Raw genomic sequence first — 25,241 nt, 5'->3', positions numbered from 1 at the left:
TAAAAAAAAAAAAAAAAAAAAAAAAAATCCTATTTTTGTTTAAATTAGGCAAATATACTTATCTGTTATTTTAAGACTAAAAACCTAATTGGTTGGTCCTCCACCTAGAAAATAGTCTGTTTTAAGACAAGGAAACAGTTCTTGTTTAAACTAGAGAATGAGAAGTCTGTCAGGCACATGGCCCCACTCTTGCTCCAAGTCTTTCTTGCCTATTCTCAGATAAGACCCAGATCTTGGGAAACAAATTAAGGGCGCATCTGCTGGATTGGGCCTAGCTGCACTGGGAGTTGCCAGAGTGCTCTGAACAGCATCGGGAATTCCTCTGGGCCTTGTCATGACATCATTTGCACAATGTAGCCTGTGATGGCAGAAAATGAAGCTGGTATTTATAACGGGTATTAGAGAAGGACCCTCCCCATGCCAGGCTTAAAATGACAAAATGTCAGCCTCAGTCATCCCACAGGCTTTGGTCTTCCTCTGTAACCTCTTTCTTTTTGGCCTCTCTCTCTCTCTCTCTATATATATATATATGCACACACATACATATGACACTAACAGAAAAATAAATTGAAAAGAGCACTGAGGCAGAGTGTATTTCACGCACTGGTGCCAATGTTTCATCTCTCATGAACCTCGGGAAAACAATTCATAGAACTAATTAGTTTACAGTGTTTAAGCAGCTTGTTCCTCGTCTTTAATCTTCTTTACGTAATACTGTGAACAAAGCCATATTATCTTCTGATTTTTTTATACAGTTTAACAAATATAATCTCCCTTTTCTTTCCAGAGATTACTTCATTTAGACATCAAACTATGTTGTTGTTGTTTTTTATCCCCTGGGGAGAGGGGATATAAATAAATTGACATCTATTCACATGGGTCTCAATGGTCTACCAGATCCACCCAGGCCCTAATCCTCTTTGTTGTCATGGAATCCACCTGGCTTAATTATATTTACAGTTTTCAACGACACCACATGGCATGCAGGTTTTCCCTGAACCCTGCACATCTTCCTGAATCCTAGCTGTAAGTCACACTCCAGCTGCTGTCTCTGTCTCGGATTCTGGACGATGACAAGGCACTCTTGCCTGAAACTCAGCATCAGTTCGTCAAAGAATAGAGCCTGGATAACTCTCCCCTCCGGTATTTTTATAGCCTACTAAAAGAACATGATTTAAGAGCACTTGGGACCTAAACCCAGGTGATTGGAAATAGATACATAGGTGTACAAATTAGTTGGGCAGTCAGGGGAGCAAAGAAGAATAAGATACTTAACTTACAAAAGTTTTATCTTAAAATACTGCTCACAAGTATGACTTTTAAGAGAAATAGAACTCTTTGTGCTTTCTGATTCTAGATAAATATTTAGTTGCTAAGCTGCTAGGATGCTATGAGATACATTTTGGGTAGAGTCAAAACTGAAATCCAAGAACTGGGTAAGTCTAGTGTTGAAGTAATTATTATTCATCTGGTGGGTGATGCTGCACACACATAACTACTTGCACTAAGGATTTGGAGCAGAGCTACTCCCTGAGAGAGACACTTTTCAGTGGCAGAAACCTACCTCAGACTTTTATTTATACACTTGAATCCACATTATCAAAGAAATTTTATAGTCTTGCTAAAACACAGGACTTGGTGCAAACTTTCATTTTGCTTGCTTGAGAACTGTTTACTGTCCCATGGTACCAATCTGCCTTAAAGTTCACTCTGTCCTTAATTGTCAAACAGATTCATGGTAACTCCTAATTAGTGCAAAACAGGTAACACAGCTACGACTCTGCAACTGCTGAACACCTTTAGCATCTATATCAAGTTGAGCTCAGGAGCCCTCTCTGCTGTCTCCCAAGGTTAATGGTTTCAAGTCTTCTGAGAATTACGGAGTAGGTGTCCACAGTGAGAGAGGGCGCCTGGTTCTCCAAACTGCTGTTCCTACTACTAACGGAGTCAGCATAAGAAGCAGCCAGTTTCCAGCAACGGTAACAATGGAGAAATTTCTTTCTTACTGCACAGCTGCCAGATAACTTTGAGGATCTGATTCAGAACTAACATGGAAGATTTAAATGGATCCATTGCAACAGACGTTTTGCATGTTGGCACATGGGAATTAGAGGAACTAATCAGAGCCAGAGTGGCAGCAGATGGTCTCTTGAGAATTCTTCTGAGTTTAAGATATGTGAGCCAGTAAGACAAACTGTATACTTGCCCAAGATTTTACTTTAAGAGCACTGGCACTGGGAGTAAGACCACTAGGAAACTCAGCTCTGCCACTTTCCAGCTGTAGGACCTCAAGCAAATTAATTAAATAGGATGGTGTTGAATAATTAAATGAGATACTGTATCTAACACCCAAGGTATCTAGGTAGGGCCCAAGGAAGATGAGGAGCTGTTAATTGTGATAGTTATGATTTTGTTTTTTTTTTAGATTTCTGAGTTGAGGAATATTTGCAAGCAGGTACAGTAATGACCCAATTGAGGTGTTTACAGAAAAGAAATACATCTTAAAATAAAGGTACCACAAAAAACAAGAAGTGGAAAATTGGAAGATGGGAGAGATGAAAGAAAATAAAGAAATTTCAGAGAAAAACGAAAAAACAAAGCAGATTTAAAAAAAAGAAAAAGAGCCAGGCGCGGTGGCTCAAGCCTGTAATCCCAGCACTTTGGGAGGCCGAGACGGGCGGATCACGAGGTCAGGAGATCGAGACCATCCTGGCTAACACGGTGAACCCCCGTCTCTACTAAAAAATAAAAAAAACTAGCCGGGCGAGGTGGCGGGCGCCTATAGTCCCAGCTACTTGGGAGGCTGAGGCAGGAGAATGGCATAAACCCGGGAGGCGGAGCTTGCGGTGAGCTGAGATCCTTCCACTGCACTCCAGCCCGGGTGCTCTTTTCCCCGCCGCCCGATCGACCCGGGCCCGCGTCTTCAAAAAAAAAAAAAAAAAAAAAAAAGAAAAGAAAAAGAGAAAAAAAGGCAGGAAATACAAATCTAAGAGGGTTTGAATCCTAATCCTGTTCTTTTTCCTTGCGCTTCTATTCAAATCCCTTTTCTGCATCTCAACTTTTGTCTGTACTATATCGTCCAATTTTAGCAGGACTTCAACTTGCAGCAGTCCCAAGGTAGAAATGACTGGAAAAAAGAAAGTTCCCTCTGAGCTATGAAGAATGAAAAACGTTAAAATACAAATTCAATGTTAAAAAAGAAAGCAAGACTATACACACATTTCAGAATAGCAAATTCTTAGGCAGAAGTGGAAGCCAGCAAGTAACCCCCTGAGGTGTGCTAGTGTAAGTGTTTCAAGTTTGGGGGATGACAGATAAACAGCAAGTCCTGTTACTACTGAATGAATCTCTCAATCTCAATCTCTCTCTCTCTCTCTCTCTCTCTCTCTCTCTGGAAAGAAAATGTTTGCGGTAGAATTGGTCCTTGAGAAAGACTGAATTGATCTGTTAGCTTTCTGTGCTGGACCAGAAATAATTACTGTCATACCTACTTCCTATGGATTATGTTCAAAAGCTATCGGGAACGCCCTGCTCCTATCGGGAACGCCCTGCTTCGTTTGCAAGAGCAGGACTTATCGGGAACGTCTTGTTTGCGAGCACGTAGTCCTCTACAGATACTCACTTATTCTGTCTTTATACTATGGGGAACTAATCGGAAGTGGGGTTTGCTTCACTGACTCTCACTTATTTTAAAAGTCAAGCTTAGTAAGAAAGAAAAAGTCAAAGAGATTGACCAAGAAAAAATGAAAAGTTCAGTCTAGGTAAACAAACACTGTCTCAGATAAAGTTCTCCACGGGTCTCAACCTCACCTTCTACTGCGTGTGAATTCATTTTGCAATGTTCGTTTTTTAAGCTAGATCTTTGTGTGCTTATTTTCAACAGGGGATGACAATTGATTTGTTTTCTATTGAACCTCGCCAACTGGATACTGAAGCGAGCATGGCATACTTAGATGCCCTTAAACTTTCAGGTTCACCTTTAAAATGTGCCAAGACAATGTCATGTTGAGGGTAAATGTGCAATTTTCACTAGGCTGAGACGAGAAATGAGGGTCTCACAGGTGAAATGACATTAAAGGTGTTACAGTAAAACAGAGACCAATCCTTATTGATTCATTTTAACTCAAATAAAATTCCAATCACTTGATGGACATGAAATAGCAAACAAAAGAAAAAAACAAATCAGATGATTCCTGAGTGTGTGTGAAAGAGCAACCGGGCCCTGCTAGAAAAAAGCCACACTGCCAAATTCAACGCTATGTATATTCACAGGCACTTATTTAGCCTACTGGCTTCTCATTTGGGATTAGGACTGGTAAGGGACTTTAAAAGCTAAAAGATATGGAAGATACAACCCAATCAGGTTCAGGTAGCTAGAGAAACAAGACACACCCATAAGACAGAACTTATGATGATAATTCTAAAAAAATGCATAACTAAATAGTAGAGAGGGGTTCAGGTAATTTATGGAAATCCTGAGGCTTTAAAACAAAAAAGAAAGACATCAGTTTATGAAATGGTAGGATTTCTAGAGTCCACCCATATCTAACTTTCTTCTCCTTCTGGGCATATGAGAGTATTATGCCTCTCTACTACCTTAGAGTTAGGCAGAGTTGTGGGCAGAAGGAACATGAGTCACCTATGGGGTGAAGCAAGACTCTTCAGTGTTCTCTTATGTGGTGGTTTGTGCTGAGATGACAAAACCACAAGACTAAGAGGCATCTATCATTGAGTCACACACAGATAATAGTTACCTGCCTTAATAAACTCTGTCAAACCCCTGAGATCCTGGGGTTGTTTGCTACTGCAGCACAATATATTCTGTCCTGACAAATATCGATACCAAGGCAGGGAGGAGCTAGAGAAAGTTACTATGAAAAGAATTTTAGGATCTCCTCAATGTATTTATACTTTAGTTTCCTTCTCCCTTTGGCTGAGAATATTCCAACACTCTGACCTGTCTACCTCCAATATCTCTCAATCAAATACTCCGCATTACTGCTAGAGCATTCTAAGACCTACATCTGTTCATATCTCTGTTTGAACTTCAAATGGATTCCCCTGGCACAAAAGATAAAGAACAACCTCCTTAGCACAGGGTCAAGGCCCATGGTATCCGGCTCTGTTTCCCAATGTTATTATTAACCACTAGCTCCCATCCTGTATTCCTGCCGTTGGCACTCTGATTGAGCCACACTCTGCTCTGCCTCCATGAACTGGGACACGCTGCTCTGTCTGTAATGGTCCCCACTCCCTCTTCTCCCGGGTGAAAACCTAATCAACTTCTGGCAGGATTCACTTCCTCTGCGAGGCCTTCAGCTCCTCTCTCCTCCCTCAGCACTTTGTTCATTCTGTTACAAAACACTGTTCCTTAAATCTTTGTTTATCCCCTTCCAATGGACAGTGAGTTGCTCAAGGCAGTAAGTGATTCACTTTTGTTTCCCCCAGAGTACCTAGCACAGTATCTGACAGGCAGTTAGTATTTGCAGAAATAATGAATGAATAAAGGAAAGAAGGAATATGTGGATGAAATGTGTTCATGAGAGTATTAGGCAGATGACAGGAGCAGAGTAGAGGTTTGTTGGACAGAAGTAAAGTAAAATGTAAATGTAAACAGCTAGCAGGTGTCAAATTACAAAGAATGAGAATTTTTCATTTGATCCAAAAGGTAACAGGGAATCATGATAACTTCATGAGCAGCAAAATGATAATTTTGTTCCGCCCTGTAGCACCTTGTGCCTTGAATGTCAGCTATGTTTATGCCAATCTTATTCCCTCTTGGACTATAAAGCTCCTTGAAAACAGGGGATGTGTCCTAATCACATTTGTATCCCCTATAGCAACAAGCCCAGTGTTTGTATAACAGGTGCCAACAAATATTTGCTGAATTTAATTTTACGAAGATTACTCCCTATGTGATGAGGCTGGGTAGACCAGCTAGCAGACTACTGTATTATATCCAACATTACATGGGAAATGGACTTAAAGGGGGTATTGCCTATGGAAATGTGGAAATAGAAATCTAAGATGTCTAATAGTCCAGTCAGCAGCCTTTAGGGTCTCTAATATCAATTAATGTTTTGAGCCTGGGGACCTAATGGTGGTCTATTTAAAACACAAATGTTGGGAGGAAGATTTGCTTTTCTCAGGGAGTAGATGAGTCCTGTGTGGGAGATAACAAAAGAAAATATACTAGAGCTACAAGCAGCTAGAAAGACTAACTGCTGTATACAAATTTTATCCCCCATCCTGTGGCTTAGTTCAATTTTTTATTGATTGATTGATTCATTCACTCACTCATTCATTTTATTTTTGTAAATTTCTTACATTGTACAAAGCAATGTTTGGTCCAAAGTTTATTCAAGTCTATTTAGATTATTGTCTGTTTCACATTAATCCCCAAAGTCAAAGATGGTGAGCGAAGTAATGATGTGCTAGACTCTTCTGCTTTGGGTTTCCCAGATATCTCTAGTAATTCTCTATCAGAAAGGGTTTGCAGGGCTTCCTCTTGTTGAAGTGCCCTTTTTAAAACTCCAGCTGTCAGCATGGAATCCTATACGCATCAAATTATTTTACAAATCCCAAGTTAAAAGAGCACTGCATTCAGAAGCTATACCTGGTTTTATCACGACTCACTTCTTGAGAAGACACACACACACACACTAGTGAGCCCTTAAAAGAAACATTAAGAATGAAAAACAAAAAAACTCTTTTTTTTTTTTTCAAGACAGTCTTGCTCTGTCACCCAGACTGGAGTGCAAAGGCGCGATCTCAAATCACTGCAACCTCTGCCTCCTGGGTTGAAGCAATTCTCCTGCCTCAACCTCCCGAGTAGCTGGGATTACAGGCGAGTGCCACCACACCTGGTTAATTTTTTGTATTTTTAGTAGAGATGGGGCTTCACCATGTTGGCCAGGCTGGTCTTGAACTCCTGACCTCGTGATCCACCCGCCTCTGTCTCCCAAAGTGCTGGGATTAGAGGCGTGAGCCACTGCTCCCGGCCACAAAAAAAAAATCTCTTTTAAGATACTGTCCAAAGCCTGTACCTGAGGGATTCAGTGTTATACCTCCCAAAATAAAATATGGATTTAAAATTCAAGATAAATATAATAGGTTATCAATAAGTTAACTATTACCATCATTACAATATGTCATTTAATCTATTTCTAACTCATGTATTGGACCAGACAAAATGTATTTGTTTATTTAGACAGAGTCTTGTTCTGTCACCCAGGCTGGCATGCAGTGGGGCAATCTTGGCTCACTGCAACCTCCGCCTTCTGGGTTCAAGCATTTCTCCTGCCTCAGCCTCTCTAGTAGCTGGGATTACAGGCACGTGCCACCACCCTGGCTAATTTTTGTATTTTTAGTAGAGACGGGGTTTCACCAAGGCCAGGTTGGTCTCAAAATCCTGACCTCAGGTGATCCACCCACCCTGGCCTCCCAAAGTTCTGGGATTACAGGAGTGAGCCACCACACTTGTCCTGGACCAGAAAAAATTTAAACCAAACTTAACAGATTTAAATTTTCTGTGGGTTAATGTTAAAATCATACCTAAAAACGTTTTATTCCAATGTGAACCTAAGTTCACATTCTAAAAGGTACCTAGAACCTCAGGTGCCTTCATTGGACCCTAAAGCTTCTGAGCATTTTATGGTTGATTTGACCCCACCTACCCCCCACCCCCACCAAGATCTAACACTAATGTTTCATTCCTGTAACTGAATATTATCAGTTTTTCATATCATTTATTTATGGCAAAATGAGAAGAACATATCCATAGTAAGGACTATGTACAGGAAAATTCTCTAGGTGGCCTTGCACTGACTCAGTTATGCTCTTTCTTGCTTGTTGCTCTCAAGAATAACTGTACTGGTGTGTTAGGAATGCAACATCCTGAGATAAGAGGGGATCTGGCTGGAACAGCTGGACTTAGTTCCAGTGTCCCCAGAACAGGATGTTCTTCAACACTTTAGCCCAGCAGATCTCATGACTCAGGGTATAAAACCCAGGGTGGGTGGATCTCCAGGGTCCCTCAGCTGGGGTACAAGTAGGGCATGCAGGGACAAGATTGCATCCTCCCTGGGCAGCTTCCTTGAACCATGGGGACCAGTTAGCTAGCAATTAATTCTAGGATTATGTTATTCCTTGATGCCTATCTACAGATAATAAATCTGCTTTGTGTAGCTTGTGTGCTTGGGTGTTCTGTCTCACTAGATTCAGACAAGTTGGTAACCAGTGCCTAGTGAACTTGCTTCACAGCATGCGATTTATTTGTTTACCTATTTATGCATTTTAGGGACCTGATCTTCCTCTGGTGCCCAGGTTAGACTCCAACTCCCTAGCTCAAGGGATCCTCCTGCCCCTGCCTCCCAAGTAGCCGAGACTACAGGTGCATGTTACCATGCCCAGCTATTGCTTTTAGCCCATCCCACCCATGCTTTCAGTTAAACAATTATTCTATCTCCCTGAATTATGTGACATTTTCCAAAAAATAATCATTAAATGAATCCTTTCAAAAGAAGTCAAGTATCTCTTGCATCCTTACCCTGCAGCACTTAAGAGTCAGGTCTACCAGCGAGGGGGTGAAATCTTCACCCTCACCTTTCAGGGCAGTGCAGGGCAGGCTACCATCTGCACTGCAAAGTTTATCCAAAATGAGAGTTCCTTTGGCAGGGAACACAAACTGCTGACTTATGCTTGCCACTGCATAGGTAAAGGACACTGATATAGGTAAAGAAGTCTGCACATGCAGCGTCATGACCAATGCCTTACAGTGGCTACTCAGATTCCTCTTTACTTGCTGTGTCACCATCCAGTGGGGAAAAGCACCTCAATATTAATCCTAGTTACACAAACTCTAACAGGACATGATCCTAACCATTAGGGCAGTATTAATTAAGGTATCTTGCAGAAATGCTGTTCATTATACATTTAAAAACACGATGAGGTTTCATTAACTCTTACCTTTCAATAATCTTCACACTTAGCTCCCAGACAGCAAACTGGGTTCCATACTTGCTTAAGGCTTAAGAACACATTTTACATTTATTCTCATTCAAGCCACATTGTGACATGAAGTGATTTACAAATTAGAGAGCACATGTATTATCAGAATTCTGTAATAAAATGTTCGGAGACTCTTGGCTTTGTCACCATTAGGGACACAGGCTGGTTTTCCCATGGTCTGTCCAAACGGCCTTTAAGGTAATGGTTAAAGGACAAGTCTCCACCTCCGTGCATATTAAAAATTGTAACATGGTGTATGCTTCAGGCAGAAGAACTCTTAATTCTAGCATTTTCTCAATGGCAATACAGAAGCTTCGCCCCTCCCTCCCTTCCTTCCTTCCTTCCATGGAGTTTTGCTCTTATTGCCCAGGCTAAAGTGCAATGGCACGATCTCGGCTCACCACAACCTCCGTCTCCCGGGTTCAAGTGATTCTCCTGCCTCAGCATCCTGAGTAGCTGGGATTACAGATGCCCGCCACCATGCCCAGCTACTTTTTGTATTTTTAGTAGATGGGTTTCACCATGTTGGTCTCAAACTCCTAACCTCAGGTGATCCACCTGCCTTGGCCTCCCAAAGTGCTGGGATTACAGGCATGAGCCACCACACCTGGACTGTTCTTTCCTTTTTCTTGGTGACTGGAATAAGGGAAGTCTGCTATTTTTACGACTTTATATGTGTACCCACAAAATCTATGTGCAAAGATTACCTCTTGAGAGGAGAACTGAATAGTTGGAAATAGGAGTGGGAAGAAGACATGTTTTTTACTGTATACTCTTTTATAGCTTTTGAGTTTTGTATCATGTACATGTATTATACACTCAAATACTAAAAATTAAATGAATTAATTAATTTTTTGAGACAGAGTCTCACCCTGTCACCCAGGCTAGAGCGCAGTGGCACAATCTCAGCTCACTGCAACCTCTGCCTCCAGGGATCAAGTGATCCTCATGTCTTAGCCTCCCGAGTAGCTGGGATTACAGGTGCGCACCACTATGCCAGGCTAATTTTTGTATTTTTATTCAAGACAGGGTTTCGCCATATTGGCCAGACTGCTCTCAAACTCCTGGCCTCAAGCAATCTGATTGCCTCCACCTCCCAAAGTGCTGGAATTACAGGCACGAGCCACCACCCCGGCCTAAAAATGTAATTTTAAAAGAACAAATAAAAGCAAAACACCTACAAACTTTTCTAAACCATGTTTAAAAAATTATTCAGTCTTATAAAGTTACAAAAACTTTAAAAAAATCTAACCCTTAAAAAAAATATTTGAAACAAATTTTAGAAAAAATGCTTCAAAGATTTTATACCTAAAACACTGCACCTGGACACTGTTAAGAAACAGTTATATGTCATCGAAAGATCATTACCTACTTTGACATTATAAAAGTTAATGTGTTTAAAAAATAGATAATGTGTTTTGAAAGGAAAGCGTGCTATTTTTCCCTCTAAGGTATACTTGACAAATGTTCAGCATTTCAAGTAAATACACATTATTTCATTTATCAGCTGTGATCATCTCATTCTCTTCAGTATGACTTAAGAAGCTTCAGGAATGTGTTTTTTCTCACCTCAAGTCACTCTCACAGGCAAGCCTTCCATTAGAGAAAGAAGCCACCAGACGCCACCAGAAACTTAACAAAATTAAGGATACCTTAGGCCTCTCAATTTCATTCTGAAAGAAAATCATCCTTGGCCGAGCACGGTGGCTCACGCCTGTAATCCCAGCACTTTGGGAGGCCGAGGCGGGCGGATCATCTGAGGTCAGGAGTTTAAGACCAGCTTGGCCAACGTGCTGAAACCTCATCTCTGCTAAAAATACAAAAATTAGCTGAGTGGTGGCGGGCACCTGTAATCCCAACTATTCAGGAGGCTGAGGTAGGAGGATCACTTGAACCTGGGAGGCAGAGGTTGCAGTGAGCAGAGATCAGATCGAGTCACTGCACTCTAGCCTAGGAGACAGAGCAAGACTCGTCTCCAAAAAAATATTAAAAATCATCTTTAAGGTCTATTCTTGTAAGAATTTTTTTTCAACAGGAAAGCCAAAAAATGCTTAAAAACATATATTATTTTAGATTTGAAGCCACCACCTAGGGAAAAGGAAATATATCCTATGGGTTATATAATGCCCCTCTGGAATAATTACTGTTATTTGTTCACTTTCTAAAGCAAACATCATAGTTTTTTTGTTTGTTTGTTTTATCTTTTACAACCAAATACTCCTAGGAAATAGGAGATAAAGACCAATAAAACCTTTGCTCTCTCTCCCTTCAGCCAATCCCTAAGGCATATTTTACCTCCAGAGTTGTTATCTGAAGTGAATGACTGATTAAAAAAAAAAAGTTAAAGGACCCAGACTGCTGAATGTGTGAGGTAATTGCAGTGTTTCCCACACCTTGTTTCTCTTTGGCTAGGCCCTACGAATAGTCACTGTTCCTACCAGCCTGCTTTTGCAGAAAAGAAAAAGTTGCCTAAGTATCATGGCTCCAATGCCTAAATTCCTTTATCAAGAAAAAAAAGAAAGAAAGAAAAAAAAAGTACATGACAAGACTCTGGAAAACCAAAGTCCTACATTTACAATGTACTTATTCAGATTTGTAAACTCCTAAATGGCAGGAGAATATTAACATGTACTTCTAAGGAACTTTCACAGGCAAACAGGTTAACTTCAGTAACTACCTGCACAAGGTTTATAATGAGCTGTAGGCCCTTTTTTCTAACTCTCTTGGCCACAACTGGTATAATTTGCCTTCAGAGTATTATCAGAGGGTATATGCATTGAACATTGGCACAGTCTATCATTTAATATTCACAACAACCCTATAAGGTTTATACAATTATTACCCACATGTCACAGATGAGGAAACAGGCACAGGCACTTACCCAAGTCTACACTGCTTGTTAGTGTTAGTGTGGAGGCTGAAACGGAGGCAGACTGGCTCCAGAGTCTGCATCCTAAACCCTATTTTGCAATGAGTTTAATTCTCCTAAAATGAGCAGAAATGAAATGTAAAACATTTTTTACCCCAACACTTTTTTATGATGTCACTGACTCAGGCAGCAAGCATCCATGAATTCTTAAACTTTTAACATTATTCATTTTCCGTAAATATCTATTGACTCCACAGAATATGCAAAGTCTTGTGTAAGATATTTGAGGGGAACATGAGGAAGTATGACAAATAACGCCATGTTCCCAAGCAGTTTGAAACTCCTTGGCACCTCCTCTCCACCAAAATGGAGAAGAAAACAAATTAAACATTTAAAAATACATTTCCAAGCATCCCTGGAAGTCAGGATCTTCTAGTACCCATGGCCTATGATATAAAATGGTTATAGGCCTGGTATTGACTGGGTTGCTGGGTTCAATTGGCCTGGAAGTGGATTCCAGAACAGCCTGTCAGGAATAGGTAGTTTCTGTAGTCAAAGGCCAGAGGCAAGCTTTAACTACCTCCTGTACTGGCTTGAGATGAAATCAAGAAATCCACCTCCTCACTGCTTGTCCAGGCCTCTTTTTTCTGTCCTTCCTCTAATGTCAATCCAATTTTCCCAAATTACTTAGAGCAGGACAGTGCGGTGGCTCATGCCTGTAATCCCAGCACTTTGGGAGGCCAAGGTGGGTGGATCACCTGAGGTCAGGAGTTCGAGACCAGCTTGGCCAACATGGTTAAACCCCTGTCTCTACTTTAAAAAGTACATTAATTAGCTGGGCGTGGGGGCAGGCACCTGTAATCCTAGCTACTCAGGAGGCTGAGGCAGGAGAATCGTTTGAACCTGGGAAGCAGAGATTGCAGTGAGCCAAAATCACACCATTGTACTCCAGCCTGGGCAACAAAAGCAAAACTCCATCTCAAAACAAAACAAAACAAAACAAAAACAACAAAAAAAAAGCAAAACAAAACAACTACCCAGCATCTCTTTGCTGCAGACAAGATCAGAGAGTCTCATTCATCCCATGTTTCTGAGAGGTAATATCAAGTTATTCCAGTTTAGCTGCTTGTGTTTCCATAGAGGATGAGCATTTGGCCTTTAGGAGGGATTGCAAAGTACCTTATCACAACGCTACCTACATGTTTGGTAGGTCTTACCCCTCTCCTCCTTCCTGCTCTCACTGACACAGATTTGTAGCAGAATACACAAAGATGCCTTTTGTGGGAAAATGTTGCCAACTCTACCCCAGACAATAGCTGATGCTGTCTGTTGGGGCTTGCTAAGCAATAAAGTGCACTTAAAGAATAACTGCAACTTCCGTTAGTGGATGACCCATCCCTAGGAAGGAACATGCTGGAGAAGAAACGTGGGTCAGCAAACCTAGGACTAAACCCAGATGCATCAGGGCTTTTGGCTTCTCCTCCTTCAGACTAGGCCAAAATCTCCCTGAATGAGACAAAGTGGTTTTCAGAAAGTACCAAGTAGACAGTTCATAGGAGCAAGTCATATCCCATTTACAGTCTTGGCTTTATGCTAATGGGGACAATGTCTCCTGGACTCCTTTGGCATGGCTCACCACCTGCCCTCCTCCTGACAAGCATTCTCATTGTCCCAAAGTAGGCACCTGTAGTTTCAGAACCAGCTACCTGAGCTTGCTTCCATTTATTAAGACAATTTGGGCCTAGAAGCTGGTTGGAAAGTTGCCATGGTATCATGAGCAAAGCATTAGTTGGCTTTGCTTTGCTATCTGTAGTAGTAGGTGACCTTTTATTAAAAATTGTTGATGTTCATGAGGACAAATAAATCAACACACTTACATCTCCTAACTCATTTGTAGGAACAGGTTCATATTCTGCTAAAAACAAAAAATCAGGAGATGGTCGGAGGCTGAGGCCTGGGCAGGGAGGCTATTTTATGTAACTGTATTGGTATAAAATTACTCCTTTTGCTAACCACATCTAGAAGGTAAAAGGACCCTTATATGGAGAAATAATACTGGAGAAATAATAGTCATGAAAAGATAGGCTGCCTAAGACATAAAGGCTGGGAAAGGTTTTCTGAACAGGTAGAAACTTTGAAACGTGGGGGGATCTGTTTAGATGGGAACCTGTCCAGTTTGCATGAGCTAAAGCTCTAAAGAAGGCATAAGATGCTTGTTTGGTGTCTGCATCTCACGGTACCTAGGGAGCACTGGAAAATCTTAGCAACCTCTTCAGTTTGCTCCAGTTAAATCTGAGTCTATAGACCACTTATGTGGGACCCGTTACATAACATGCAGGGCACAGTGCAAAATGAAAATGCAGGACTCCTTGCTCAAAAGCAAGAGAAAATAGTGCCATTAAGAACACTGACATATAAAGCTTTTCCTTGCTTCCACAAACTCTCAATTTCTCATGATGTTTTGATTTGCTATTTAAAGTCATTCTGAACAAAGAAAAGAAAACTAAAACATTTAATTATGAGCATGAAGTTTACCATTTATCTTTATTTTTATCATTGTTGTTATTTTTTGAGATGGAGTCTCAATCTGTCCCCCAGGCTGGAAAGCAGTGGCGTGATCTCGGCTCACGAGTTCAAGTGATTCTCCTGCCTCAGCCTCCCAAGTAGCTGGGATTATAGGCATGTGCCACCACACTCAGCTAATTTTTGTATTTTTAGTAGAGACAGGGTTTCATCATGTTGGCCAGACTGGTCTTGAACTCCTGACCTCAAGTGATCTGCCTTTCTCAGCCTCCCAAAGTGCTGGGATTACAGGCGTGAGCCAAGAAGCCCAGCCTACAATTTATCTTCATATGGTACAATGACAGTTTAAATGCAATTATAAGAGCATTTAACTTATATGTGGAATAATATGATACAACCTTTTTTCATAGCTCATACATGTATATTTATTTCATTCTTACTAGCGCAGTGGAAACACTGTACACAACTAACTCAACTGAAACTAACTCAACTTACAAATTACTTGATTCATGCATATTATACCAACACACTATAGGAACAGACAGTTTCCCTAATGCACTTACTTTCTACTCCCCTGGAGCCTCCCTGGACCCCCACAAATCATAGTCTACCAGAATTCTGTATTTGTGAAACATTGCGAATGTGATATGCAGATAGTGCCACAATGGACAGACAAACATATCACATGTCGCCTCTGCTCATGCAGATGCTCCATTTATGAAACACTAGTTCAAAGATAAAATTCAGAATTTTGAGACATTGACAGCAGAGTCTTAAGCCACGTATGGGGCCCTTCTGAACTCAGGGCCCTGTGTGACAGCACAGGTTGAATGCCACAAAGCTAGACCTGCACCTCAGACCTCTGGTCAATATTCTTAGAGGGACTATTCCTGAGTACTAATAATGAGGCCTTCCAAGGAGGTAAGTTTGATGCCAATGTACACACTGTGATAAGGCTGCAGGGGATAGACTACATATGGTGATTACCCTATAAATTACCTGTTCATATAGCTTCCCCAGGTTGTGTTGTTGGGGCTTATGGTTTTATTTATATGTATGTATGTATGTATGTATGTATGTATCTATATCAGCCAAAGGAGTCTTTGATTTCTTTTACTGTGAGATTTCCATTGGAAACGGACACCTGCTTTGCTCTCTTCTCCTTTTTCATTATACCATAACCAAATAGCAAGCACATAGATTTTGGTTAGTCATTCTAAATCAAAAGACACAAATATATATAGGAAGATGTCAAAAAAACAGAAGAAAGATGAAATTTTTTTAAATCAAGGGAAAGTAAAAATACCCTCATTTCTTAAATCTCCCACAATGCACAACAATAAACCTTCTCTGATAAGGGCACTGCCAGGGATATACTCCTCTCCCTTTCTGTCTCTGAATAACAACAGGTTGCAACTAGTTTGAATTAAAGAGCCTGCATCTGCAGCCAACAGCTGGAATTCAGCAACTGCTGTTAATCCACCTTAATTGCTTATTATTCTATGAGTTCTTGTTTGTGCTTTTGTTATTCAAAGTAATTTTCCCCACATGCACATACTACCAAGCATGGTTTTAGCAAGCAGTGGCCAAAGAATTGTTGTGTTTCCATCCTAGGGTTGTTATTGTTTTGTTTTGAAACAAAAACACATCGACACTGGATTTTTTTAAAGGGTTAGCAAGTTAGCAGTGATGACCACAGATGGACTAGCATTGGCCTATATGTGCAAGAGATACAGGTATTAGCCAACGTCTAAATAAGAACAAGTCTTCTTTTGGTGTTTTAGTTAGAGCCGCAGTTAGCAGGGTTGCTATTTTCCCTAAACAATTCTTCCCCTCCTTGCGTTAGGGAGGGATTTTTACTCCACCACTTTATTACACTAGTGAATAAATGAGATCTCAGGGTTCCAGGGAGAAAAAAAAATTACCAATATAAATGCATCAGGTGCAAATTACCACGGTAAATAGGCCCATGGAGATTGTAAAGCTAGCAACACCAACTGGAATATCTGAGAGGGCCAGCAGGAGAAAGCCCATGGGTCACAGTCTCAGTTCTGCAGTGTACTTTGTGTGTTTCAACCCGGATCATTCATCCTGCAGCCTGCAGAAAGGAATCCACAGCACAAAGCAGTTGTGATTTGGCATTGACAGTGTTCTAACTAATGCTTCAGTTGTAGCTTTTCTTTTCCCCTCTCTCTTTTTATTCACCCAAATGCCACTCTTGGGTAGTGTCTCTCAAAGCAGATCCTCCATCGTGAGAGACCACTGCGATATAATATCTCCAACTATAAGTTGATCATTAGTAATTATTTGTTTTCTGGAACATTTATAATCTGCAATAAGGAAAAACTGCCACAAACATCAATATTAACTGTGGTCTGTAGGGCATGAAGGCTGTTCTTTTGTTTTCCCTACAATGTCTACGTATATCTGCTAAAGAAGGTATTCGTAGCTCTGCATTTCTTCTTTCCATTGCTCTTTATTGCAAAGTCTTTCTTGTTCTGTAATAATTTTGCCAAGGTAAGCCTAGTCCCACTGTAAGCTTCACATAAAGCAAAGACCTGTCATATACTTGTCTCTCCCACAGTGCAGCACTATTTACTGACCTGAGTTCCATTTTTTTTTTTTTCTAGAAGAGAGTAGGCAAGGCTTACCATTAGCCTGGCCTTGTTTCCACCCAACACTATCCTCATATGGTGTGGCTGTCTCACCTCTTACCTTCTTATAAATGTAGCCTGAATGCACACTTGTTAGTCTTATTAATTACCCTATTTGTGTACGGAAACACATGTCCCTTAAAAATTAGCCTGCTTTGCCCTGACTGGAACATGAAATTCTGCAGGCAACTGAGCATACATTCAAATATAATAAAAGGGCTATATCATAACAAAGGTCTTTAAGGGATATTTGCCTGGCCCTTAAATCACCTTGATTTTGTTTCTTCAAATAGCAAGTACCTAAAAAATATTCCAAAAAAAAAAAAAGTTTCCTGTGAACGTTTCAGCCAGGATTGTTCATCCTGAAGCCTGCAGGAAGAAACTTGTGAACCAGTGAGTGGGAGAATTCACAGTGGAGTCAGCTCCAGCTCCTAACTCTTACTATTTATTCATACCTGGTGCCATCTTGGTTTTATGCTCTCTGTTTTAGAGCATGCCATCAGGCTAGATAAGGATATACTGTGTGCATAGTATAAACTAACATGAGGACAACTTCTACAAGCCTTCTACAGCGTATAGATCAAGTGTCATTCTTAATGCCACAGGGCCTCATTAAAACAATTTATTTGCATGGATTAAGCCTCACTTATAGATATTGAATCAACTATATGATTTTTAAAATATTTTTTAAAAACATTCTGTTTCTTACTTAGGATATTTCTTACCTCCTGTACAACACAACATCAACCATACAATCAATAAAATGTAGTCTCTAGCTACAAATTAAGCTTCTTATTCTATCTGTGTAACAATCATTATGTGGTTGAATGATGATCTGCAGTCTTAATACATTATATCCTGTTATATCAGAGATGACATAAAAGTGCAAATATTAGAGCTTATTAAATCAGCCCCTCCTTAATCAGTTTGGTAGCAATAAACCAACCTGACCTGACTTAGCAAAGAAATTCCCAGAAACTATTTTTCTCGTTCAACATTTGTGATTTTAATTCTTTAAAAAATATTTCAGTGTCTCATTTTGCACAACCATTCACTGTTTCTTTGAAAACTTAAAATTATAATATCATTTTAATATAGTCATTATAAACTAAAACTTAAGATACATACTACAGGCTACATTTCTATTGTGGTATTTTAAGCCTTACTTTGTTGAAGCAGCAATTATTTTCATAACCTGAATTAATGAATGCTGATTTTGTATGTCAAAGGATAGAGGGAAATGTCATACTTTAATTCATGCCATTAAACAAACAAAAAATGGCCATAAAGTCAAAATAATAGAACTAGATAAAAAAAAGTAGTGGATCGAGAACCTGTGAAATTTTCTCTTATTTAAACTGTTTCTTGCCTTAAAGAAAAGTACTGCAGCTGTGATACAATTATGAGCCCTCCTCCCTTTAAAAGCTGATGTCAATGAGGAATACCCTATCTGATGGGTTTCTAAGATGTACACCGGGCATTTCCTACGGAAGTTAGTTAATTACACCAACCTGCGGCTGTTAGCACTGAGGACTGCTCCTCTTCACCCAACATAAGGCAGAAACCAATCCTCTCAGTTTACTGATCTAATTCCAGTTTTCAGGCACGCTGGCCATCCACTGCCTCCTTCCCTTCCCTCTCCAACTCTTAGAAAACAAGGAGTTAATTTATGTTCATTTTATCCATTTCCTCTCATGCCTCACTGCAACAGGAAACTGCCGTCTCTGTTGGGTTTAGATCAGTCTCGTCTTAGCAACGAGCTAACAATATCATCATTTAGAAAGATCCCTCATCATGCCACAGTCAACATCAAACTGTTCCGCGACATTCCAAATTTATCTGGCACATCTCCCCATCTGATGCAAATGAACCAGCAATCATTCTAGGAAGCAGTGCCTTAAAGAATTGTGATCCTGACACTGGCGGTTTACTCATTACATTACGACGCACAGCTGTATCCTGTTGTTTCATCTGTGGGGCTTTTGACAGCACATAACTATAACTGCTGAAAAGCATGTACATGGGGTTGATATATATACACACACATACATACATACTCAGGACGTGCAGAGGAGAATGTGGCCGTGCTCTAAGTGTATCAAACTATGACTTCTAAATTCCTTTCTATCAAATGCCAGTAGAAGCACTTGATAAATGGGCCCTAGGAGAGCACTTCTCATTGCCTCAGGATGGAACGACTCGCAGGCATACGACACTCCATCAATACAGAGAGCTGGCAGATTGAAAGGCGGGAAGGACTATCTCTGATACGGTGCATCTGCTTACTAATAGCAGCAGCACTCCAGCCCTCTTCCCATTCATCGCCTACAGAAACCACTCCTCAGAGAGGCACGCCAGTCAACAGATGGTCTCTGGCTAAGGTGTAATCAGGAGCAGCTTGCTAAATTTACCCAAAACAAATAGAATTACAGGCTTTTGCCCGAGTCTGAAATTGAATTGAGAACTTGGGTGGTGGATAATGGAAGCTAAAATGGAAGAGCTCAAAATGTATCACAGCATGTTGGCAAAGGGCCGGCACAGGGTGCAGTCTCAGTTGTGAACTCCACTGTTTACTACCAGGTCATCTATTGCCAATAAACTTGTCTACTATGCAGGATCGTTTCCCCTCAAGATCAAAGCTTCCCGAATTGGTAAAATTGTCACCAGTTAATGAAGTCATCTGCCTTCGGTACATAGTGAACAAAATACTACCTGATGTTTTGAATATGTTTTGCCCAGTTGCAATGCCTTCATGTAAAATGTCAACAGTTTTAACCATCCTACTTTCATTAGTAGTTTTTATGTTCACTAAAATCTGTCCTTCAAAAGGTAAGAATCACTAAGGATTCTGAATAATGTCATCTTCTAAGAACAGATGTTCTGATGTCTATCTCCAGAATTCCTCACTGTTTTGAATCATGCATTGCTCAGAATACAGGCAACATAAAGCCTCCAAAACTGCCTGAAAAAGTCAGCATAAAATTAAGAGTAAATCATTTAACCTATGGCTTTGTTTCACTACTTACATAGTAAGAACTGTGCCACCCACACAAACCGCTGTATCAGGAAACTGTAAAAGTAAATGAGGCAAGATATGTAAAAGCACTTAAGTTATAAACAGATAAGGTCTTAAGGATAAGGCTATTTGTAACCCAAGCTATCAGCAATCACTTTAAAATTATTATCTTCATAACCTTTAATATGCTTTTATTACTAGAGAAAATTGTTTACCCATCAAAAGGCCACTAAAATTAAAATTTCAGTTTCTAATATTTTACTGTTTTCTAATCTTCTTTGGAAATAAAAAGATGTGTATTTTGTGAGTATTTTACATCATTCAGTATTTGCAATGCAGAGCTTTTAAAAAGTATTACAGCATGCATTGAATTAGCTACCTTTAAACTAATAATCAGGCAATTCTCCTCATTCTTCATGACTTAACATCCCATTATAGAAAATTTCATTTTTATACATCAGTCAGTCAAACATTTTCAAATATCGGTTATATGAGAAGTATCTGAAGTACCTTCTATTTTCTTCAAGCATTTTGTTGTAAGGAACTCTGCCATGCAGAGAAAGAATCCCAAAAGAAAGGTCTTTTTTGTTCAGGAGGAAAGTATTTAGAGAGAGGATATTTTTTAAATTAACTAAAAAAAGAGCTTCATTCTTAAGGTTTGAATTATAGACAAGGGCTAAAATATCTTTTCACATAATTATTTTTTAAAGTAACTGACTTGAAACTAGCATTTTTCCTAAGTGGATGCTGTTAATTAAGTAAAACAAAATGTGTCCCTACACTCAAAGAGGACACATTTTTAGTGATATGTTATATATATATAAAAGAACTAGATGCTAAAGTTACCTTACTAAAATATGTATCTTCTCTATATGGAGCTTTATCTGCTATTCTCTCTTCTTATATAGAAATAGAAAATTCATTATTAATGTACAAATAATATGCATGCTTATAGGAACAAACATTTTGAGCTGCAGAATAAACTAATGAAAACAGCACAGATAGATACAGATATCTAATTACTACATTACCCTGGGCAAATCATTCAACTGCTCTGTGATTCAGTCTGCCCATCTGTAAAATCAGTGGAACAGCTTCCCTACCTATCCCCAAGATATTTGGTAAGAGTACATGAAAAAGTGTTGTTGAAGCCTATTTAGGCACCAAGCTTAAAAGGTCTGGCACATATTTGTGAAAGTACAATTATAATGATTTTCATTACTATTCTAGTTGACTCTGAATTTTAATCTTTAGGAATAACCCTCATTATTTTATTTTAAAATGCTTTGAAAATACAGCTATAACAGAAAAACCTATCATATAACTAGTAGTAAAATTTTGGCCTTATAATATCGTCATATTTATTATTCAACTATTGCTTCAATAAACCACTGTATGTATAAAAGGTAGACTTTGTTTTTCAATATCTTTAATACAATTTGTTCTGAAAAACTACTGTGACAATAATAATAAAGGACAAGCTCTGTAAAGACAAAGCGCCTAACAAGAACTTGGCAATGATCTCCATTCAAAGCAAAAATGCTATGAATTTTAAGATAAGGGACCTGTTATATGTTAAGTAAAAATATTCATAGTTTATTATTTGTGAAGCAGTAGGCATTGCACAACTCTGAGAAAAAATGCTGCTCATTATATGAATGGCAATTTCAAATAATATCAAATGATTTAAGTTCAAAGGACGTAGGAAAGCTTCATGGCATCCTATGTTATTAATTTCACAAAAATTTCATTAGAAAAAAAACTGAATCCTACATGAAAAATGTTAAACTACAAGGTGCACTGTGTACTGATTCTCCATGCAACAAATCTGCAAACATTGCTTAGGGCATGCTGTATGGGAAATCCGGACAGCTGGAAATCATAGCAGACAAGGAGATTTAGGTCACTGATCTCAGAATTGGAAAATTTCCCCTACTGAGCCAATATGAATCTGGCACATATCATTGATACACACACATACACCACTCCTATATCCTCAAAAAAGTAACATATCACTGAGAGATATCATTAGAAAATGTATGCAGTAATAGCAAAGGGTGTAAATATGTAACTGATTGAGTAGTGAAAATCTTCAATATTCAGTAAATATTCATTGGGTACCTCCTATGTACACAACACTGTGAGAATCAGTAGTAAGAGATGTAATTAACGTTTATTAAGTACTTGCTATTCTAAATTCTTTATCTAACTCATTTAATCCCCCTTTCCTATCTCTCTATTTTTCTCTCCCCTCTTCTCTTGGAGATAAATAATAATTATGATCATCAACATCAGCCTCATCCCCATCTTACATTTGAGAAAACTGAAGCCTAACTGAAGTAGCTTGCCCAAGATGATAGAGCTAGTGAGCAACAGAGCCAAGATCTGAACCCTGGCAGTCTCATCCAGTCTACACATTCAACCACTATGCTATATTGCTCTAAAGCAGAACCACAGGGAGCCACAGGAAACACTTCAAGATCCTTAGCTTTTACGCTTTGTGTAGCTCTCACTGCCTGAAATGACTCCTAGTTTAGGACTCACCAGTTCCATGAACCCTTCCCAGATTTCCCTCAGGAACAGTTGTCTACTCCCTTCTCTGGTCCATCAAGATATCCTGTACTTATTCCAAATTCTGTACTTATCGGAACTATAACTATTTGTCTGCATGTTTGCTCTTTTTGTGTTAGGCTTGGCCAAGAATCCAGCACACAGTAAACATCCAATAGAGTAAATGATTAACCTGTCGTTGGAACATTACAATTTAGTTGAAGAAGTAGTCTGAATTCTATTGGTATAAGTATTTGTGTTTGATAATGGCAAATAAGAATAAAGATTACCTTAGCAAAGGTTGCTAAATTATGGACTGGGGTGAAGATAAGACTCAAACCTGACTCTGACGGACCTTAAAGGATGGGAATGAATCAGATGACTGGAGAAGAGGAGAGACAATTTGGGGCCAGATGAGCAGGAGCAGGGGCTTCGAGAAATGAGTGCCTGAGGCAGGTGTGGAGGGTGGGCAGCCCGTTTAACGGCAAGCTAAGGAGCCTCAAATGTATTCTTAGGGCACTGAGAGTCTTGAGCATGGAAACAACATGATCAGAAAAGCAAGGCAAGAAAAATAGTTTTGGCTGCAGCAAAGACAAAGGTGAATAACAAAAAGTATATAATATCTAGATTTTGAGGGTGAAACCTACTCAGAATCCTTTTTTAGTAAGGAAAAGGGCAGCTGAAACATTCACCACCTGCTGAAAAAGCCTTACGTCTCCAACAAGCAAAATATTACTAATAGTTTTTAATGTACATAAAATTCATTAAACATTTATTGCTGCTTTATCATCCTATGGGCTAAGAATACAGAATTCTTATCTCTTCAGGGATAAGAATCTAAATTTTTGAAAATGAAATACAGAATATGGATTAGAGAAGAAACATAAAATGATCAAAAGTTTGTATGTGAAGGTCAGAATGAGAGAGCTATTATTCTTATATAATACGATCTGTCAAAATAAAAAAAAACTTTTGCTCAAAAATAAATGATACATTTTTCTGATTGTATCAGAAAATGAGAAAGGGCATTAGAAATAATCTAATCCCATAGCATTTTAGAGATGAGAAGAATGGGAGGACCAGAGAAGTTAAATGATCAGCGCCAGGTCACACAGAAAGTTGTCAGTAAAATATGGATTACAAATCTCATCTTCTAACTATGGTTGACTGCTTTGCCTCTGCTGCTTTTCATAAAGCTATAAATATGACTACACTAGAAAAATAATTCTGGTATATTTTAGCATAAAACAAATTATAAGTCTTTAATAACATCTATGTAAACTAAAAGATTAAAACAATAGAGCCAATGAAAATGGATCATTCATTCATTTAGCAGCCTATATTAACTAAGAACCTAGCCAGGGAATGCAGGAATAGATGAAGGGTTTGGATATAAATAATGGAAAATGGCAAGGCATGGTGGCTCACACCTGTAATCCCAGCACTTTGGGAGGCTGAGGCAGGAGGATCGCTTGAGCTCAGGAGTTTGAGACCAGCCTGGGCAACATGACAAAAGCTCATCTCTTAAAAAAAAAAAAAAATAGCTGGGCATGGTAGTGCACCTGTAGTTCCAGCTACTCAGGAAGCTGAGATGGGAGAATCACTTGAACCCAGGAGGTTGTATTTTGGATATGCTGAATTAAATATAAAATTAATGTCACCAGAATTTTTAATTTCTTTGTAAAAATGTAGCATTAGAAAACTGAAAATTACATACATGGCTCACATATTTCTATTGGACAATGCCACTCTGGAGAATGAGCAAAGATTAACCTGCTGTGGGCTAGTGTATGCCTAGGAAGGCCAGGAAAGAGGACAAGGTGGGATCTAACCATTAAAGGATAAGAATCTGAAGTTTTTTTTTTTTTTTTTTAAAGATGAATTTTCAGGGAATCATGAGGAAGAAAGTCTCACAGAAAAAAATATGGGTAGTTACCCATTAAAAACGTTTCTCCCATCATCTTTGGAACTTTGGGCAAATCAGGTGATGCCTTGGGCAAATCAGGTCTCCTTCCTCCTGCCACTGAACTAAACTTGCAGTTCATCATTCTGTTTGTTCTCTGTGGAACTGTGAGCCAAGTGAAGTGCAGATGGATGGCTTCTTAGAATAGAACTGAAAGCATGCCAGTACTTAAGTTAGAATAGCATCCACCTTCAGTGACCACAGTTATTATGTGAACACCGTAGGTCCTCACGCGTGAGGTCACTATATTATAGAAGCAGCTCTCTGGATAATTATTCACACACACACAAACAAATACACACAGACGAATGTCATCAGAGTTTTTTAGTGTAAAACACTATTTCCATGCATATCTTCTGCTGCATAGTTTCTTTAATTCCTGTATATGTCTTTTAAATAAAAATGTGGGCCTCATCTATATTACAACAACCTCGAAGACCTGAATTGCAGACAAATTTTCAGAATAACTTCACGGCTATCAAACTGGCTAGAATTGAAATATCAAGGTCAACCCGCCGGGCGTGGTGGCTCAAGCCTGTAGTCCCAGCACTTTGGGAGGCCGAGACGGGCGGATCACGAGGTCAGGAGATCGAGACCATCCTGGCTAACACGGTGAAACCCCGTCTCTACTAAAAAATACAAAAAACTAGCCGGGCG

The 25,241-nt window shown here is 39.4% G+C and overlaps 1 protein-coding gene across 1 annotated transcript in view; it reads right to left on the bottom strand.

Moving 5' to 3' along the window:
* The window catches only part of EFNA5 (ephrin A5), a 297,159-nt gene that overhangs the window by 105,812 nt on the left and 166,106 nt on the right, over window positions 1-25,241 (bottom strand). The gene's annotated exons all lie outside the window — the stretch shown is intronic.

The sequence above is a fragment of the Rhinopithecus bieti genome, unplaced genomic scaffold (genome assembly GCF_001698545.2).
Source record: "Rhinopithecus bieti isolate Rb0 unplaced genomic scaffold, ASM169854v2 scaffold_39883, whole genome shotgun sequence".
NCBI lineage: Eukaryota > Metazoa > Chordata > Mammalia > Primates > Cercopithecidae > Rhinopithecus > Rhinopithecus bieti.
Note: the sequence above shows the minus strand (reverse complement) of the source record. Positions and strands in the feature narration are given on the sequence as shown.